This window comes from Phocoena sinus, chromosome 6 (assembly GCF_008692025.1).
Source record: "Phocoena sinus isolate mPhoSin1 chromosome 6, mPhoSin1.pri, whole genome shotgun sequence".
NCBI lineage: Eukaryota > Metazoa > Chordata > Mammalia > Artiodactyla > Phocoenidae > Phocoena > Phocoena sinus.
In genome coordinates, this window is record NC_045768.1 from 4,380,684 (window position 1) to 4,401,301 (window position 20,618).

General features: G+C 54.5%; 1 protein-coding gene across 5 annotated transcripts in view; it reads right to left on the reverse strand.

Annotated features, from left to right (window-relative positions):
• NTNG2 (netrin G2) overlaps positions 1-20,618 on the reverse strand; it is a 73,530-nt gene that overhangs the window by 47,231 nt on the left and 5,681 nt on the right. The gene's annotated exons all lie outside the window — the stretch shown is intronic.

The following is a 20,618-nucleotide window of genomic DNA, read 5'->3' on the forward strand; positions in this document are numbered from 1 at the left end:
AATGTAACACATCACGTTTTCCACTTAGGGGACTCGTGGGGTCCCATTTCCCCAGTTAGGAACCCCTGTTCTGGGGTCAAACAGTTAAGGAAACTGGTGTTGGGGTCTGAAAGCCTTGGCCTCAATCTTGGCTCAACCCCTTGAGGCTGTGTGACCTTGAGAAAGTTGCTTTACCTCTCTGAGTCTTTATTTTCTCATCCAATATCACATGAGATTATCTGTATGAAATGCCTAGGAAATGTCCTCAAATGGTAGCAATTATTATTAAATAGCAGCTTCATGTACACCAGGTCAAGGGTTTTCCCAGCAACAAGGCTGAAGGGCACCTGGCCCCTTCACGGTGAAGCCAGGAGCTTCGCACACGACACTGACCACAGTGGGGACTGCTGGCTTGAAAGGGCGTGACGATCATGACATTCACTGAATGCCAACCATAGGCCAGGGCGGGCTGGGCACTGCACATCCATCCCGGCCGCATCCTCCCGGCACCCCCAGGAGGTAGGGCATCTCCATTTCCCAGACAAGAAACCAAGTACTTGCCAGCCCTGCATCACTTCCTCTGGATCCTGTGGGACCCCAGCAAGGAAATCTTGGGGAAACCAAGCCCATCATATCTGTGGCTCACTTATCTCTACAGATACACAAAGGCAAGTCACCTGCAAAGTGGGGCAGCACAGCTGGAGGGGTGAAGGCCGGGGTGCAGGGCGAGGGGAAGGCAGTCAGCCTGGGCACCAGCACGGCAGAGAACGGGGTGGGGACAAATCTCCTCCACAGACACTGAGCAGGAGTCACCTGGACCAAATGTTCTACAGAGAAACATTTCGTACCAGGCTTTTCATTGAAGAGACCTTGCAACTGTCTCTCCAGTGCTTTTACTTTTATGTTATTTTTTTGTGCAAAAGGTGCAGCTGGAGTCAGAGGCCAGGTTGTAAAGAGCAGAGACAAGCTACCAGCAAAAATTATCATCGAGGGCTTCCGTGGTGGCGCAGTGGTTAAGAACCCGCCTGCCAATGCAGGGGACACGGGTTCGAGCCCTGGTCCGGGAAGATCCCACATGCCGCGGAGCAACTAAGCCCGTGCACCACAACTACTGAGCCTGCGCGCCTAGAGCCCGCGAGCCACAAATACAGAGCCCGCGAGCCACAAGTTCTGAGCCCACGAGCCACAACTACTGAAGCCCACGTGCCTAGAGCCTGTGCTCCGCAACAAGAGAAGCCACCGCAATGAGAAGCCCGCGCACCTCAACGAAGAGTAGTCCCTGCTCGCCGCAACTAGAGAAAGCCCACGCGCAGCAATGAAGAACCAACGCAGCCTATAAATAAATTAATTAATTAATTAACTTTTTAAAATGAAAAAGTTTACAAATGTATATATCATCGAGTGGGAAAGCTGACTGTTAGCAGAGATGGATGGCTTTCTGGGTCCTTAACCAAGGAGAGCATGGACGGGGCAGTCACCGGAATTGTAAGCAAGTCTTAGGAGGAGGAATAAACAACTTCATGCAGACGGGCCTTGCCATCCAAACCTGTGTTGGGACAAAATCACACCACTGCCGGACACCGCCAGAGCAGGTACGGGTCTTTGCGGAGCAGCGGGCCACAGTGTGGCAGGAAGGGCTTTGCCCTCTGTAACTGGGAGGGCGGGCACAGGGCTCGGCCGCTCACTGGGCACTTGAGCAGTCGCTCCACTGCCGTGAGCCTTAGGTTCCCAACTGCAGGGGAAGTACCAGGGGGGCCGTGGCCTCCCCCGCCTCCTTCCCCACTGCAGCCCAGACCTTGGCACTTTCCGGGGACTCAGGAAAGCTCTGTCCAGTGAATGAAAGTCCAGGGAGGCTGCGAAGGCTGACTTCATGGGTGGTCCTGAGAATTGCACCAGGTGCCACGTGGCAGGCACTCTGGGTGGCCCAGGCTTGTGGACAGGGGATGTAGGGAGAGCATCTTGACTATCACCGGCCCCGTGGCCTGGGCCAAGCGCAAGGTCCACGGCCATGCTTAAGCCCTGCATATGCTTTATCCTGGAGGATGGGGTCCTTTTACTTACATTCTGCAAAGGAAGGGGACTGAGCAATGTCTCAAGGTCACGGGGCTCCGCGGTGGCCGAGGTGGGACAAGAAGCCAGGGTGTCAGGCTTGGACACAAGTCAGGAACTGTGCCCCTCACCCAGAGGGAAAGGCGGCTGGCGCCCCAGCCGTGCGCCACTCCCCAGAGGCTCGGGTGCCACCGAGGCGTGTGGGCGAGCCCAGGGAACAGTTTAGCAGCTGACAGATTTTTTTGAACCTGTCTGCCAAGTTGCTAGCTGAAGTCTCATCCTCAGCCCCACCAACCTCAGCTGGGGCTGGGGCATCTGCGGGTGGGAGGCTGGAGGCGGGGGGCTGGGCAAGGACTTGGAACACGGCCTTCCCCGGGGACCCTGGCAGGGCGCTTAGGGGAAGGCGGGGCAGCACAGCTCCGTCTTACAGAACAGGACTTAGGCAGGAGCAACGGTGGGGGGAAGTCAACCCGCAGAGGAGCTAGCCCCACCTCCGCCCTGGATGACGCTTCTAGAACTTCAGGGGGAAACTCTTTGGGCCTGGTCGCCGACCCATGAGATCATGGAGTTGGGATCCCGGAGACTGTCCCTGACCCCGTGTGTGACCTTGGGTGGGGCCTTGCCCTGCCTGTGCCTCGGTTTCCCCATTCATGAAACAACTGAGCTCTGACTCTCACCTCCCCAAGTCCAAGTTCCTCGGTCGCCCACACCAGTTCGATGAAAGGATGCTGAGACAGATCCCCATGCCCTCATCCCAGGGAGAAAGCCAGGGTGCCGGGGGAATTCTCCTTAACAAGTTATTTCCTATTTATTGGTAAGAAAAGTTGCAGCGGGGATAAATTATTAACAAATCGGAAACGGAGATTCTGTTGGGAGCCGATTCTAATGCTAGCTGCGCTGAGGTCTCTAACTCTCTCCTCCCTCCCTCCCTCTGCTCCTCCCCCCGCCCCGCCCCCCTTCTCCTTCTGCGGTTTCACTGATCCCTGTCCCGCCTCTAACTCCTCCCAACCCGATCCCCCAGGCCTCTCTCCCTTCTCTTTTTCTGGTTTCTTTCTGAGCAAAAGCCCTGGACAGCAGCAAGGTCACCCTTCCCTGCTCGTGAATCAGCAGAAACCGACCCTCATGTTATTTCGGGGCAGGAGCTGCAGCTGGCCAGGGAGGCTCCTCTTGTAATTTTCTGGTTTTGTTTCTCCTTGGAGCCATTTCTTCCCAGCCTGGCCGTTACTCAGGCAGGGGAAGGTGTCTTCCCAGGGCTCATCCATCCTGGCAATGACTCTCCAGAAGCCACAGTGATGTCTTCCCCACCCCCACCCCAGACCCTGATCCCGAGCCAGCCACCGTGGGCATCTCCTGGTCCAAGGTCTGCCTTGGACCCAGAGTCACCGGCCACCTCCTGAGCCTGGCCTGGCCAGGCTGTAACTTAGGAAACGCACTTCAGTTCTGCAGCTGCTTGGAGCAGCCCTCCACTCTGCTCCAGGCCCCCTTTCATTTCACCCCTGCCCACATTTACCTCCTTCCGGAACCTTCCGAGACTGAGACTGGACTCTGGGACAGCAGGGGCCGGGTCTGGCTCATCCTTGCCACCCCGCACTCCCAGCAGTGATTTGCACAAAGTGGCATTTGATAAGTATTTCCAAACTCGGTGAGGATCCTTGACAGTTGGATCTAAGGATGGTATCTATCGAGCAGTTATTCAACATGCCCTTTTCTTTTCTTTCTTTCTTTTTTTTTTTTTTTAATATTTTGGCTCCACCGCGAGTCATGCGGGATCTTCTTTCCCCAACCAGGGATCGAAGCCGTGCCCCCTGCAGTGGAAGCGCAGAGTCCTAACCACTGAACTCCAGGGAAGTCCCAATGCGCCCTTCCTAACGTGCCTCACTGGATCCCATTGCTCTGATGCGACTCAGAGAGGGTAAGCGACCCTCCCGGCATCACCCAGGGAGGACTGTGCGGTTATTTAGGGGAGTGGAAAGCAGCCGGCCCAGGTGTTGTTCTAGCAGCGGGGCAGGGACCCACTTCCTCAGTCCTCCTCGCCCTGACTCTTGATTTCCCCGACAGACCCAGCCAGCCAGCCTTTCTGACCACCTGAGGCATAGGGCTGCCCCGGAGGACGAGCTGTCCAGGAGACAGACAAGGACGCAACGCCAAACACTGCTTCCACCGCTGAAGACCCAGAGAGGCTGTCCATCAGCTGAACAGCCAGAGAGGGTGGGGTGAGGTCTTGCCAAGGCTCTGGCTAGACAAGGGTTAATCTCTCCAGGAACTCAAAATTGTATTCCTTAAAAAAAAAAAAAAAAAAAAAAGAAAAAAAGGAAATATTTCACTCCGTCCTGGGCATATGCAGATTCTTGCCACAGCCAGATTTTTAGGAATGTTTGGGGTGGGAAATTCTATCCCAGCTGAAGAGTGCCTGGGTTGATCCCTGTAGGACCACCCCCCCACCACGGGCACCTGCTGCACCCCAGCCCCTCACTGGGTACCACATAACTGATCAGATCCACGTGGGCATCTCTCTCAGACAAGGGATGGCAGCTCTTCATTTGCATACCTTCCACGACAGGGAGCTCATTACTATAAAAAGCAGATAGGCCAATCTGGACTGCTGGCTCCTTAGAAAGTTTGGTGATGTATTTGGACTCACACTCTGCATATTGCCCCCTTTCTTCTACGTGTTTGTCCTCTTTTCTCTGGTTATGCTGTAAACATTTTCTAATTGATTAGAAAAAGGAGAGTGAGAGGCCGGATTAGCCCAAGCCCTCCTCTTCCCCCCGTGCCAGGAGCTCAAACGCTTCCCCACCAGGGCCAGCGGGAAGGCTCAGCGTTCCTCCTCGCCCCGCCTCGCACGCAGACTCCACCTGTTCATCCAAGGACCCGCCTGCTTGGCAGCTGCCCTGGCCTCTCTCCATCCTCCCTGCCTGCCCACCCCACTCCCCATCCGAGGCTCGCCACCCAAACAGCTCAGCGCTTTCGTGGAACACATTTAGAAAAAAAGTAAATAAAAGTAAATAGGGAGAGACAGAAGGACAAAAGAAAGAAGGAAAGAGAGAAAGAGAGAGAAATCGGGGCAGGGTGGGGGGAAGGGCGCAGAGAGGAAGAAAAGCTGCATTCAGAGAAGCTGGGTAAAGTGCATTATTGATTGAGGACTTAGAAAATGCTTAGAGAGTAGGAAAAGCGCCCTGCTCTTTAAAAGCTTGTACAAAGCAGAAGCTAGACACAGGCAGCCTTCCCAAAGAGGGCCTGCTCTGCTGACATGAATATTTTATCACGGAGGAAAAAAGCGACTTGGAGGATGCAGTACTGGGGGCGGGGGGCAGGGAGGCAGGGGGACGAGCAGCCCCCTTGGAGGGGCCTGGCTGGAGTACTCAGGGGAGCCACCTTCCCCAGACCCCCGGGGCCTTTGCAGAGCCCCTCTCCTCCTCTCTGAGAGCTGCCCTTGGCTTTCTTGCTGAAGAGCCATGGGGCCTCGGTGGGTCCTGAAAGAGCCCCAAGGCTGGTGGGACCACCGGCTGAAAGGGGTGGGTCCAAGAGGGTTGAGGTTGAAGATCCATCCCGGCAGCCCCCTCCCCTGACAGTTGTCCTGTCCACCCCCTGCCACCAGCAACCCCTCCGGCCTCCCCGCCCCGACCTGCCACCAGGCACACTCTAGAAAGCAGCCGTGTGCTTCAGCACCCCCGAGCTGCACCCCAGAGCACCCTCTTCGGATAAATTCCAAACCCAAGCTGGTCCTGGCTCTGCCCACCTCGCCCACCTATCTCGCTTCTCATCTTGCCTTGCTTCCGTTTTTCTTTTTTAAACTTCCCTACTGAGTATTTTTCTTAGCACCAGACATTGAGATCGTGATTTTTCGTGTGAAATTTCCTTTTCTCTATTCATGACGATCCTAATAATTATTTTCAAAGTGGAGAAGCCAAGGCACCGATAGGTTAGAAAACCTATTCAATGGCACTTTTCTGAGCAAAGGGCAGAACTGGTGTTAGAAGCTCCACGATATATACTCTATAAAGAGCCCGCTACGCTACCCTGCCTCTGCCCGTAGGCTCATTCCTTGGTTTAGGGAAGATGAAATGAACTTTTGTGCCACGGAGTCTACAAAACGTATACAAAATTCTTACAAATCATTGTGTGATCCCATTGAGGTCAATTTCCACCTTGTTTTGGACCCTGGAATCTCTCTTCCTATCTTGATGCCCATCCCCCATCCCACCTGGTGGCTTCGCCACCTCTGTCTGGAGCGCCTCTCCTCCACCCCTTTGCAGGTGTCTGCTAACCCTCCCTTCCTCGGAGAACACCCTGGCCAACACCTCCCTCCCCGAGATGGGCACTTGATCGGTTTTCCTTAGCGACTTCTTCTGTTAATTACTGTGTGGTCCCCTCCCCACTGTGTGCCCTGTGAAGACAGGAGTGGGGCCTGTCACACGCAAGATGCTTAATTAAGGTTTGCAGAGCGACTCCCCCTCCTGGGCGGGTCCCCTCTCCAGGTCCTCCGCATTGAAAAGGAGGTGTCAGGAGTGGATGCAGCACCTGGACGGATGGGACCTGACTGTGCCAATGGCCACAAGCTGAGACTTTCTAGGGCTTCTTCTTGCTGGTCTCTGAGGCGTAAGAAGCGGTCGGGTAGAGGAAAGAGAAAGAAGTGTCTGGGCCTGCCCCACCCCCGGGCACAACTGGACAGGTGCATCGCTCTACCGATGAAGGCCTTGGTGGTGGTGAGAGAGGCAAGCCTGAGCTGGTAAGGTTTCATTTATTTATTCCTTCACTTATTCAACAACTATCTCTAATGTGCAAAATGGCCCCGAAGAAACAGCCATCAAACCTGGCTGCCCATCCACATCCTTGGGAAGAAGAAAGAGATGAAAGTATCTCTGGGCACTAAGACCAGAAGTTCTGCTCCAGGTTGAAAGTGAACCAAGCCACCAAACAACCAACCACTCAAAACCCCCTGCAGTGACTCAGATGCCTGGCCAGGTAGGGGCCCCTGCTACAGTTGGTCCAAAGAAGGACACCTGTACAGTGGTGTCAGCCCAGCTCTCACCATCATCCCTGCTTTATAGCTGAGGGGACTGAGGCCCCCAGAGGCCAGGCACTGACTCAAGGTCATACCTGCAGTAACCTTTGACCCCTTACGGGAGCATTGACCACCGTGCTGTGACCACCAGAGTACGGCACGGATGACAAGCCTGGAGGGGAACTGGCTGGGAAGGTCAGGAAGGCTTCCTGGAGGAGGTGGGGTTTCAGAAGGACAGGCCCACAAGGGTGGGTGGGCTGGATATAGACAGGTGGAGGGAGATTTGACCGGGCTGCGGGGAGGGTGCGCTATGTAGCGGGATCAAGAGAAGGGCCAGACCAGACGTGCAAAAGCCACAGGTAGAGAGAAGTTAATGTGCTTGGATGGACCAGGAGCCTGGTGGGCAGCAGGAGATAAGGTGGAAGGGGAGGCCTGGAGCCAGCCGGCAGCCTTGACATTTAGCAGCTGCGGGGAAAGCCCTGACTCTGGCTGGGCAGCCTCCTTTCAGAAAGAGAGGTTAAGAACCTGGGAACAAAGGGTAAGGTGGCGGCCAGCACCCTTCAGGTCCCAGGAAGCCAGAGCAAGGATGGGGTGCCTGCAGCTCAGATGGAAGGAAAGACTCTGAGAGCAGTCTCTCTCCTCCTCTAGTCTTTGAATTCAAAAAGCGAGATGCTTAAGATGAAAAGACAAGATGCTTACAGCTGGAAGGGACCCAGTGCCGTCCTGGGCAAGACTGAAATGTTGGTTCTCAAACTTGGTTTCATCCTGGGACCACCCAGCTTGAATAAATCCTCGGCCCAGGCCCACCCTAGAGACTCTGCAGTGGCAGGTGGGGCTGCAGCCCCGGCAGGTTGGGGGGGATGTTAAGAGCTCCCAGGTGAGTCCACGGTGAGGCTCAGCTGAGGACACTCAAGGGGGATGGGGACCCGGACAGAACCAAGAGTCTGCACAGCTCCCTGTCCCCTGCCTTCACTCCTCTGGAGTCCCAGCGGACCATCTGGGTTTGGGGCCTTCAGAAAGGCTGTCTCAAGGTTTAGGAGACCCGGGGGCAAAGGAGGAGAGAGCCCCCAAATCTGCACCCCTATTCCTGCTGTGGAGACACCCCTTAGAGTGGTTCTCACGTTGACTCACCTAGGGGAACCCCGGACCAACCACGTCAGACCCTCAGGGGTAGGTCCCTTCCCAGGCATTGGCTGGTTACAGCTCCCCAGGAGACTCTGACGTGCAGCCGAGGTCAAGGCCACAGCCCGGAGGACCCTTCGATGGGACAATTCTCCATCTTGGAGTGGTATCTGGCTCCCGGTCTTGCTTTCCTTCTGCTCCCCATTCCCATGCCTCTCCTCCAGGCTGAGAGGCAGCCAGACCCTTGGGGAACCCACGGGTGGGAGCGGGGGAGCTGCCGGGTGAAAGCAGGCCCAGTGGAAGGCAGATGCCTGGCTCCCCGCCCCCACTTCCCTCCACCCTCTATTTTTAGGTCCATTATTGTCCATTCTTGGGTGTATTTTTTCCCCACTCCTTCCCCAGAAAAACAGATCGGATTCCTCCAGGCAAAGCCATCTCGCCTTCCCTGGAGCTGGTGCGTGGGAGCCCACACACTGCCAAATAGACAGGAAATAAGTGAATTATCAAATAATCGGATTAGGAGACTCCATCATGTCTCAAGGGGTAGAGGAGGTGGGCAAAACGCTGCCGTCACTCCTCCCCAGCCCTCCTTGCTCAGGCTGCCGAGGAGTGCTGGGGGAGGAGGGGCGGACAGGGACAGTACACTCCCCCAGCAAAACGGCCACACATACGTGCACGCACGCACACACGCACATACACACACAACAACCACCTCAATCCAACCGTGAGATAGAGATTCAGAGCGCCTCAGGTCAGCTAAGCAGCCTGGTTAGGAGCTAGGCACTGGGTCCAGGGAGCCTGGAGTGGAGGTGCCAGGCTCCTCTACTTGGAAGCTGTGTGACTTTGAGCAAGTGGCTTAACCTCTCTGAACCTCAGGTTCCTCATATTGAAAATGGGTATAAATATAGGATCTGTCGTTAAGTGTTCTGGGTGGGTTCAACGAGCAACTTCAGGTCAAGTGCTTGGTATGCAGTAGACACTCAATAAATATGAGCTTTTGCTGGTCTGAAGAGGCGGTGGAAGATGTGGAATCAAGAAAAGCCTCAGGGGCTTCCCTGGTGGCGCAGTGGTTGAGAGTCCGCCTGCCGATGCAGGAGACGCGGGTTCGTGCCCCGGTCCGGGAGGATCCCACATGCCGCGGAGCGGCTGGGCCCGTGAGCCATGGCCGCCGAGCCTGCGCGTCCGGAGCCTGTGCTCCGCAACGGGAGAGGCCACAACAGTGAGAGGCCCGCATACCGCAAAAAAAAAAAAAAAAAAAAGAAAAGCCTCAGGCAACAGGATCAGTCAGTTACAAGAAGACAAATGGTGACTTTCCTGAGCTTAAGGGCCCCCAGAGGGAGCATAGGGGCCCACAGGGGCCCACATGTGGACTCAGGGTGGTCTGGGAAGCCTTGTGAGTGTTTGCAACCGTGTGTGTGTGTGTGTGTGTGTGTGTGTGTGTGTGTGTGGTGTGTGCGCGCACGTGCACGCACACACATTGCTCCAGGAAGAGCGCCATGGATTCTCAAAGGGGCTGAGACCCCGCCAGAGAAGGAGGCACTGCTCTGGGGTTTTGCAGCTGAGCTGAGGTTGGTGTCCTGCCTCTGCCCATCCCCTCCGGGTCCTCCAGTGCCTGGGAGGTTATTGCTCTCTCCATGCCTCTCCCTCTTCCTCCCTCTAAGTCTGAAAGTCCCAAAAGCCAGAAGCAAGATCTAGGAATGCAGTGGGGTCTGGAGGGTGAATACATAGACCCCCTCTGGTGAAGGCAGGAAGTTTACATCCCAAAGCAGGGACGAGACCCAAGGGCACCCAGCCCCTGGCAGCCAGTCCAGCGTGGAGCCTGATCCCCAGAAGCCCAGACCCAGCAAGACGCCAGCCTCGGAGCTGTTGGCAAGGGGTTTTAGATGGTGCCTGGGGTGGGAACAGGGCATGCTCTTTGGCCCACTGGCTTCTCCTCCGGCTGTCACCTGCCTTTGCTGTCTCTTGATTCCGCAGAAGGAAGGGACAGTTCGGGAACCTGCAGTCTCCCACGTGTGCACCATGCCCTTTCTGTGGGCTCAGGCGGGGGCGTGCTGCTGTAGCTGACGAGGCTCTGGGGTTACCTGCAGGCTCCATCTCTCATTGTCCTCCTTTTCATCTTTTGCCCAAAAACGGACTTCTGCTACGACCGAGGGGAAATGCCCTGGTTGTGTTTCATTTCCTTTTATTTCCCTGGTTGACACTTGGAGTCAAGTGGACAAATGATTCAGGCAACAGGAGGGAGCTGGAATGCAGGACCGAGGGGGTCCAAACTGTCCCAAAGCCCCCAGGACAAACTGCGCTGGGGGAGAAGAATGCCAGGTCCTTGCAGACGGGCCCAGGACGCTTTAATAGGAAGGGCAGCTCTAGAAAGCCCCAGGTGTAGATCTGGAGGGATCCACAAATGTGGATTTAATTCCTTCCTACCAACGAGGCCCTGAGGATCTCGGGTCCCCAAGGACAGTGATCCCGACTTTTGACAAGGCAGGATGGGACAGTGGTCAAGGCCCCGGAGACAGATCCTGGCTTTGTCACTGCTGTGCAAACTTGGGTAAGTCTCTCCACCTCTCTGAGCCTCCCTCCCTTCATTTGCAGTATACCCGTCCCGGTGCTGCGGAGAAAACACAAACGCTATGCACAGAAAGTGCATGAGCAGGGTACCCGGCCCACAGGGAGGCCTCGGGAAATGGCAGCCGAAACCCACGAGATGGGGCGGGTGGGAGAAACACCAGCGTGTGGTGAGGCACACGAGAGTGTATCCCCGGCTCTTGCTTCCTGAAGCTCCCAGCTGCGGGCCGGGGCTGGACCACATGCACCCCAGCCCGACATCGGAGGGTAATCGCCGAGGCTGACTTTTCTGCCCCCCATCCTGCCTCACCCCTGGCCTTGCCCACCTCCCACAAACATCCCCTTCCTGTCCACCTTTCACAGTGCTGCCACAGCAAGGAGAACCACAGCTTGCGGACGGGCCAGGGCAGGGGCCTTAGGATCCCCAGGGCCTGCAAGAGCCAGCTCTGAGCAGGGCTGGGTCACCAGGGGCTACACACAGGTGTGAGAGCTCACCTGAGCAGGCCAGAGAGCAAACTTTAACCTTACGGCCATGCCTACCCTGAAGGTGTAGCTCCACCGCGCGCTGGGAGGCATTCCAGGTCCCCCACCGAATGCCACCACATGTGGTCAAATCCAGGAGGTGACTGGATGTACGGGGACCTGGTGTGGAGGGCCTCATGCCCCCAGGGCTCCAGTCCATGGCTTACGGTTGAACCTCCCGGGTCTGCTGCTCCCTCACTGGGGCCCGAGGAAGTCAGTCCATCCCGTGGGGCCTCAGTTTCCCCAACTGAGGAAATGGGGCAGAAGTTGGACTCTATTAGTGGTTTCGTATTGTGTTCACAGGAGCCCTAGGATTTCCGGGGGTGGGGGCTCAGGGGTCCGGGGCAGGGGCAGAGGGTGCCAGCAACCAGGTTCCAGGCACCCACGTTCCCTTGAGTAGTTAGTTCCACTGTGATGTGCTTAAGAGATATCGGGGTTCCTCTGGTTTAGATAATCTCTAAGACCCCTTCCCAACTGCACCATCTACTTGAGATGAGGGATAATTATCACCAGCATTTCTTCATCGCCTACTTGTGTAGCAAAGATGGAGACACAGAATCTGGTGCCCTGGCGAGCAGGGGAGGCGAGGAGGTGAAGTGGAGGCAGGAGATATTTGGAGACCAGAGAGGTCACAGGTCATGACATCCCCTCCCCAGATACCCTTCTCTGGGAATCACAGTTAACATCCCAGCTTAAAGGATAAGTTAGGAAAAAAGGAGCAAAAGAGGGAGGAAAGGACGGAGGTGGGAGAGAAAGGGAGGGAGGAGGGGTGAGCATTTGGACTTCCTCCCTCCTCGGGAGGTTGAGTGACTAGGGTCTGAGTTTGGGCCTGGACTTTGCCACTCAGTATTAGACTCTCAGTTTTCTCATCTGTAAAATGGGGACAATAAGATAAAGGTTGTTTCCACCATGAGCGATATTTGGGAGCGTTAGATGAAATACCGCACATAGACAGCTCAGTGCCTCAGTGGAATAGATCTGAGAGTCCAGAAATAAACCCATACGTCTATGGTCAACTGATTTTCAACAAGGGTGTCAAGACCGTTCCATGGGGAAAGAGTAGTCTTTTCAACATGTAGTGTTGGGAAAAGCGTATATCCACATGTAAAAGACTGAAGTTGGATGCTTGTCTGACATCATATACAAAAATTAACTCAAAATGGATCAAAGATCTAACTATAAGAGGGAAAACTATTAAAGTCTTAGAAGAAAACATAGGGGTAAGCACTCGTGGGCTTGAATTTAGCAATGATTTCTTAGATATGACACCAAAAGCACAAGGAAAAAAGAGATGAATTAGACTTCACTAAAATAAAAAAAGAAATTGTGCCTAAAAGGACACAATCAAGAGAATGAAAGATTATCTGTAGAATGGGGGAAATATTTGCAAATCATGTATCTGATAAGGATTTAGTATCCAGAATATATAAAAAACATGTACTACTCAACAACAAAAAGACAAGCCAATGAAAAAATGGGCAAAAGACTTGAATATATATTTCTCCCAAGAAGATATATAAATGGTCAATAAGCACATAATATCCAGCATCATTAGTCATTAGGGACATGAAAATCAAAATCCTAATGAGATACCACTTCACACCAACCAGGTTAGCCATTATAGTAAAAAACAAAGACGGAAAATGACAAACGTTGGCAAGGACCTGGAGAAACTGGAACCCTTGTACAGAGCTGGTAGGAATGTGATATGGTGCAGCTGCCCTGGAAAACCGTTCGGCAGCTCCTTAAAAACTTAAATCTAAAATTACCATATGGGGGCTCCCCTGGTGGCACAGTGGTTAAGAATCCGCCTGCCGATGCAGGGGACACGGGTTCGAGCCCTGGTCCCGGAAGGTCCCACATGCCGCGGAGCAGCTAAGCCCGTGCGCCACAACTACTGAGCCTGTGCTCTAGAGCCCACGAGCCACAACTACTGAGCCCACGTGCCACAACTACCGAAGCCCGTGCGCCTAGAGCCCGTGCTCCGCAACAAAGAGAAGCCAACGCGATGAGAAGCCTGCACGCTGCAACGAAGAGTGGCCCCGTCTCGCTGCAACTGGAGAGAAAGCCCGCGCGCAGCAACGAAGACCCGACGCAGCCAAAGATAAACAGACACATAAATAAATTTATTTAAAAAATAACTAAACAAAAAATAAAATTACCATATGACCCAGCAATTCCACTCCTAGGTATAGACCCAAGAGGAATGAAAACATATGTCCACTCAAAACCTTGTACATAAATGTTCCTAACAATATTATTCATAATAGCCCCAAAGTGGAAACAACCCAAATGCGAATGGATAAACAAAACGTGGTAGCGCATACGGTGGAATATTATTCGGCCATAAAAAGGAATGAAGTACTGGTACGAGCTACAACGTGGATGAAGCTCGAGCACGTTATGCTGAGTGCAGGAAGCCAGATACAAAAAGTCACACCCTGCACGATTCCGTTTATATGAAATGTCTGGAATAGGCAAATGTGAGAGACAGAAGGCAGACTAGTGGTTGCCAGGGGCTGGGGGAAGGAGGAACAGGGAGTGGCTGCTGAGGGAGACGGGGTTTCCCGTCTGGTTACACAACATCATGAATGTGCTAAATGCTCAACTTAAAAATGGTTCAAAAGGCAAATTTTATGTCATATGTTTTACCCCAACTTTAAAAAATTGAATGGTTAATTTCATGTTACGTGACTATCTCCTCAATTCTTTTAATTAAAAAATATTTTTAAATGCCTTCGCCACAAGAAAAACCTTTTAACTGTGCGTGGTGATGGATATTAACTAAACCTACAGTGGTAATCCTTCCACAGTTAGTACCTACATCAAATCATGTTGTACAGTACACCTAAAACTAATACAGTCTTCTATGTCAATTATACCTCCGTTAAAAATTTGTAAAAGAATTTAGGAGCAGAAACCAAGGGGAAACGATGTGATGTACCGTTATGTTTTTAGCCCTCAGCTTTGTTTTTCTTTGTTTTGATTTTCCTTTAATAGACTACTATAATAAAGGGATTTAAACTTGAAAAAAAGCCTCGTGCTGTGCTGAGCACTGGATATGCACTTGGAACCCTTCTGTCTGCACTGGAGCCCCTCATTTTGTCTGTTTGAGACCAAGACTGAACCCCAGCATAGATTTTTACCAAACTCCGAGAATGTATCTACAGTCACGCAGGGATGCTGGGCGAAGCGGTTAAGCTAGCCAAACCCCATCGTTGCACAGTTGGGGAAACTGAGGCTAAGGAGCTGTCCCAGCAGCGAGGAGACTCTGTCGGGGCCCGGCACTGCCCCGCTCGCATCCTGCACTCATGCTACTCTGACACGCCACGCCCCCCCCACCAGCGCCAGCAGTTGGTGTGTGCTTGGGGAATTAGAAACACGTTTGCATAGATTTAAGCAAATACGCTGTGATGAAAAACAAATCAGAACCTGCGAACCAAAGCTGAACAGACCCATGTATCATCTGCATTTCCCACTTTCCCCATCGCTCCGGTCCCTCCAGGTAGGAGCTGAGCATCCTCGTGGGCCAAGTGGGCCCTGGCCAGGTCTGAGGCAGGAAAGCCTGGGTCCTGGGCTGTGGGACAGGAACAGAGCTTTGCAGCCTGGACCCCGTTACTGGGGCAGTGAGGGTGAGGGAACCTGCTTCTCTGAGCCTGCCAAGCTCTGTTCGGCCCTGTGGCTCAGGAATCCCATGCCCTGTGGGCTCCCTCAGGCCTCTGCATGCCCACTGCTCTGCCCCTCATGTCACACGGACCCCTACCTGCATCTCTGCAATTGCGATTCTTTCTGCTTCATCATCACTCTTCTGAATCCTCCAACCCTTCAAGGTCATAGACCAACACAGACCAACCCGGTGCCCTGCCTTCCCCCCCGAACTCCCACAGCATATGCTGACTATACCCCACCTTACACACTTGGCTAACAGGCTCCTCTTCTGTTATTTTCTACTTTTACTCCTTTTGTCTCTCATGCTAAATTCTAGGATGGGGGGAAAAAGTCCCTTTTGGGAAACATTCATTTTGTGCCAGGCACCCAGGTGAGGGCTCTACACGCTTTGTCTCATCTCATCCGTACGACCTTCCTTTGAGATTGTGTTTAGCATCATCCCAATTTTCAGATGAGAAAACCGAGGCTCAGAGCACGAGGGACTTATCCAAAGTCCCACAACCCAGAAGGGGTGGGATGAGCATGGGCCCCCGTTTGCCCCATCCCAAACCTCAAGTTCTCACCCACAGCTGGAGTGGCCTGCCTGTCCATCCACCCCCTGCCTCGTCACACGTGGGACTTAACAAGGCAGCTTGTGGTATACATGCATTAAGGGAGAAAAATGAAAATATATGAAAAATCAGGGCCAGGGAATGTAGAGAGGGAAGAGGCAGATGAGCCTGGGGAAAAGTTCTAGAACCTCTAAGTCTCTGACACTCTTTGGAAAGACGTGTCCTCCGGGCCATTGCCCTTCCCCCTGGCACTCCAGAGGCCCTGCCCCCTACCCTCCATGGAGTGTCTGGACCCAAACTCATTCCCTTAAGAAGAGTAAGAGGCCAGGATCTCAGTCGTGTGAGCCCGGCCCTCGGAGGCAGTGCTGCTCCCATCCTGTCACTCGTCTGCTCCCCAGGAAGGAGACTGTACCAAGCAACAAGATGTCATGCACGGAACTATTCTTGTCCCAGGCTGGGCCCTGCCTCGGGCACTTCAAGAGACTGAGTGGCTTTCACTAAGGGCTGGGGGAAGCTCAGGTTCCAAAACCACTTCCTGCTTAAGGACAGAACTGTGCAGACCTCCTGGTGTCAACTGATTGAAAATCCTACAGAACAGGGACTCAAATGGAGATAAGTAGAGGCCTTTGGTGCCTCCTCTGTCCTGATTGAAACCCATTTATTCCTGTAAGAGTCAGCCCCAATCTCTCCTCCTCCGAGAAGCCTTCCTGGATCACACTGTCCCTCCACCCACCCATCCATTGGTTCAGTAAATAAATGCCTTCTGAGAATTAACTGAGCCAAGAGGAAGGGATGCAAAGATGAACAAGGCAGCCCTGCCTCTGGGGAGCTCACAGTCCAAGGGGGAGGCAAACATCAGGAGTAGAATAATGAGCATGGATTGACCGTTGACTCTAGGCACTGTGCTCATGACAGTTCCAAATGCGTATTCCATCAACAGTCCCATTTAAGGAAATGAGACTCAGAGAGGTTAAGCTTCACGCCAAAGGTCACACAGCAGGGGATTCCAACCTCTACCTCTCTGCCTCTAGAGCCTGAACAGTAGGCCACGTCTGTAAGCCCAATGACACAGATGTGACCAGATGGGGCCTTCTAATCCACCTGGGCTAGGGAGTCAAGGACGGCCTCCTGGGGGAGGTGGGTCCAACCTGAACCTCAAAAACTGAGGTAATCTAGGTAAACACGAAAGCCTCGGAAATGAAGGAAGCAAAGAAGGCGGAGGAGGCAGCACGGGCCAAGGCAAGGAGGCAGGAAACCCTGTGGTGAGGAGCTAGAGCATATGGTGCGGGGGGGGATTTGCAGGAGTTATTGCACTGTCCCATCACAGCTGTACCTGGCATGAGGTCAGCCCCGGAAACGGGACGGGAGGGCTGTGACGGGGAGAGGAGGGAGGGGTGGGGAAGGGTGTTCCCCAGGCTGTCCTCTGTGGGTTTGGGGGCAGAACACAGAGGGGAAAGAAGACCCGAGCCAGTGGGCTGGTGAGCTCAGTGCTGCTGGATGGAAACGTTTCGTGAACATCAAGGTCTGGCAGGAGGCGCGGCATCTGTGACCTTGATTCTGCACGTGGTGTTCGGTGTCATGGTGGGGAGGGGCTTGAGGCCCCCGGGACCCACCTGTCCTCTGCAGTCATCAGCCCAGCAGACCCCATGGGGTAGGGATGGGGCCCTTTGCTCTGCGTCTGGGTATACGGAGGCGCAGAGAAGGCAAAGCAGGTTCTGAGGAAGACGTGTGCTCTAAGATGCGCCTTCATGACCATCTCTGGGTTTACCTGTGTGTGCACCAAGACCCAGGCGCCTCTGTGTGCTCGAGTCTCCTTAGATGAAACATTTCATGTTCAGCTATTTCACCGTGGAAAAAGCAAGATGCTCAAGACTGGATCAACGACACTATCAAAGCCTCACCCTAGAAGAGAACTTGCACTCTTTAAGCGCTTTCAGATATTCTGAAAGGCACTTCCTTCTCCCAGGAAGTCGTGGGGGGGGGGGGGCAAGGCAGCCATGTCCCATTACGTGGGGAAACTGAGGCTCAGAAAATTGAAAGACTTGCCCCAGATCACCCAGCCCACAAGCAGCAAAGCTGGGACGCAAGCTCCGGTCTTCAGATTCCAGGCCTGTGGCTCTTGTCGGGATAGCACACCACTTTTCTGGAACCTTCCGCCAGGTCTCCCACATTCAGGAATCTGAGCTCCCAGCTTCACCCCTCACCCCTGGGACCTCCACCCCTCCTGCTCTCTGCTTTCCTCCTTCAGCAGTGGCGACACCTCCTTACCCTGCAAAGGTCCCGTGGCAACCACAGGCCTCCTGTCTGCCCATCATCAATAATAAGTATCACCCATCACTGACAGATCACGTAGAGCAGCGTTCCTCAGAGCATTCCCCGAGTGCATCCGAATTACCTGGACTTCTCGTTAAAATGCAGCTTTTGGCTCAGCGGGTCTGGGGCGGGGCCCAGGGGTCTGCATTTCTAACAAGGTGAGTCCAGGGACTACACTTTGGGCAGCAGTGTGTAGCTAGCTGTAGGATCATTCTAAACACCACCTGCCTGGTCTATGCCCCCCACCCTCTTTTCTCACCGTCTCTCTCCTGAGGCTCAAGGCATGAGGACAGGGTTTCCCCCTTCCTTTCACGGCAGTGCAGGCAGCTGGCCGGCGACCGCTCTTTCGAAGCTCTGCGGGGCTGCTCCCCTAACCCAACAGTGCCCTCCCCATCCCAAAGGGGTCCTGCTAGGGGCTGAGAAGCCCTTGCGGGCGCTGCCTTTCCCTCCTTCTCAGAAGGCTGGCCCTCTCCAACCAGGCCCTGGGAGTCAGGGGTGGGAGGCCGCCCGCCTTCTCCCGCAGCCCTCATTGAAATTTCGCCCTTGCCCAAGAATCCTTGGTTGAGAGCTCAGCCCTATTAATTCTCATTGTGCATTTGGAGCCAATAGGTTTCTTGTTCATTTATCTTGGTCTTCCTCCCCACTCGCCTTCCTCCCCAGGCTGGAATTTACAATTCAGTTCTCAGGTGGCCTTGCGGAACTACACAAGTCCGGGGGGGTGGGGGGCGAGGGGGGAGAGGGTCTGCACACTGAAGTCTGAAAGGGGCCGTCGTTCCGTGGCCCCTCTTGCAACCTCAGGGTGCCCCAGGGCTCATGCTCCGTTTGGGTGGATGTTAGGACAGGCCCAGCACTCACCGCAGGAGGGGTGCCAGGAAACAGGGACCCACTGGGCTATTGTAAGGCTAAGGGGGCAGAGGTCCACCTGGGTACCACTAGGGCGCCCCCTAGTGGCGCCACCGGCCATGGCTAGAGGAGTGAACGCTTCCTGAGCACACGTCCACCACCTGCTGCCCTGAGACCAGGAATACAGGGCGTGGTGTCCCCAAGGCTGGAGAGAGGCAAAGAGACAAAGGCCCGGACACAACCAAGGACATAATAGCCACAATGGTAAGCAAATAACAGCTACCACACATTGAGTACCTACTACGTGCCAGGACACCCATGGCCGGGCTGCGTCTTTCCACTGGCACTGTGACTTGCCTACACCATCATCTCTGCTTCACCGAAGCTCAGAGAGGGCAGGCTGGGCCGTCGGGTGCATAAGCATGGGTCCTGGCCACGTACAAGTTCCCAGCCTGCCCTCTAGACCGAGTGACCTTGGCGGGATTTAGCCAACGCTTTCTAATCCCTACAATGGGATTAGAAGAGTCCCCACCTCAGAGCATCCTAGAGATGATTTAATGAGACATGCACAGAACCTGCTTAGGGAAGCTGCAATAAACAGCGGGGTGGGGTGGGGGTTTGAGTCCATCTGGATGTGACCCCCTCCTCCCTGCAGAAGCCAGCCTAGGCAGCCTCCCCATCCTCGTTGGCTGCACATCTGTAATCAAGGGCAGAGCCGGATGGCAGCCCATCATGAAATATTTAAGTCCATCAGACAGGTGTCAGGACACCGAAGGAGATGCTGTTCCTCCCCTGCCCCCTCTCCACAGGTCTTCCCAGGAGAGGACAGGAAGGGCATGAATGCTCCTTGCACAGCTCAAGGACCCATGCTGGGTGGCATCAGGACTGTGGCGGGGTGACCACTCCACCCCGGCAGCTGCGCTGGGTTCTCTGTGTGTGAGAGTGGGGGCAGGGCGGAGGCCCGGGGCCAAGGGCCTCCTGAGCCAGCTTTGGCCAGGAGAGGGCCTCAGACTTGCATTTGATGGTCATCTCCAGCCCTCAAGCCTTGACCAGAAGCTGGTCCAGTGATTTATGATTTAGGCACCCCGCCCCACGGCCCCGCCCCCAGCACATTAAGACGATTAATATTCAAAAGAAGAAATACAGTCAAGACTCTGAATACAAGAGGCAGCGGTTGACTCTGCTCAGGGAGTGTGTGGAGAAGTCCTTACATGAGCTGGGGTGGGCAGCCAGCTTCAGATGTGGACTCAGAGCTGGGCTCCCCCGGTGCTGTCCTTGGCCCTGACCTTCAGGGGCCAGCCCCCTTGCCTGTCCCTGAGCCAGCAAAGCCCTGGGGTCCTCAGTGCAGTGGGACTCTCCAGTCCCTGGCTCCTGGCCCTTTGCTGCTTTCTCCTCCCTCCCTCTCTCTCTCCCCAGCTAGCTCCCCCCCAGCCCAGCCACCACCCACAGCGACAGCCTCCTGACTGCTGACCATCCAAGTGGGAACCTACCTTCCCGGGCTGACTGCTCTAGGATAGGACCCAAGCGCCCCACGGGACTGAGGCCCCCTCAGGAGCCGAGTGGGGACACCGGCTCAGTCCAGCCATAAGCCCAGAGACCTGGAGCCTCCCCGCAGGACACGTGAAGGCAGCAGCCACCCGAGGATGACACTGAGCCCTTCCTGTGGCTCCTGCAGCCTGGCTGCCCTGTCCAGTCTCCCGCCCGACCCGGGGCTCTGCCCGGTGGGAAGGTGTCTCTCGGGAGGTAGATTAGCTCAGTGGCTCTGGAGCCAGACACTCAAATCATAGCTGCATCACTTCCTGGGCTGTGGCTCTGGACCTCAGTTTCTCCATCTGTACAATGGGAATGACAATAGCTAACACCTAGGGGCACTTGCTCTGTGCCAGACCCTAGTCTGAGCATTTTAGGGTGCATTAGCTCACTTATTCCTTACAACGACTTGAGTGTGTGCTATTAGCGTACACACTTTACAGGTGACGGAGTAGTGGCCCAGAGATGCC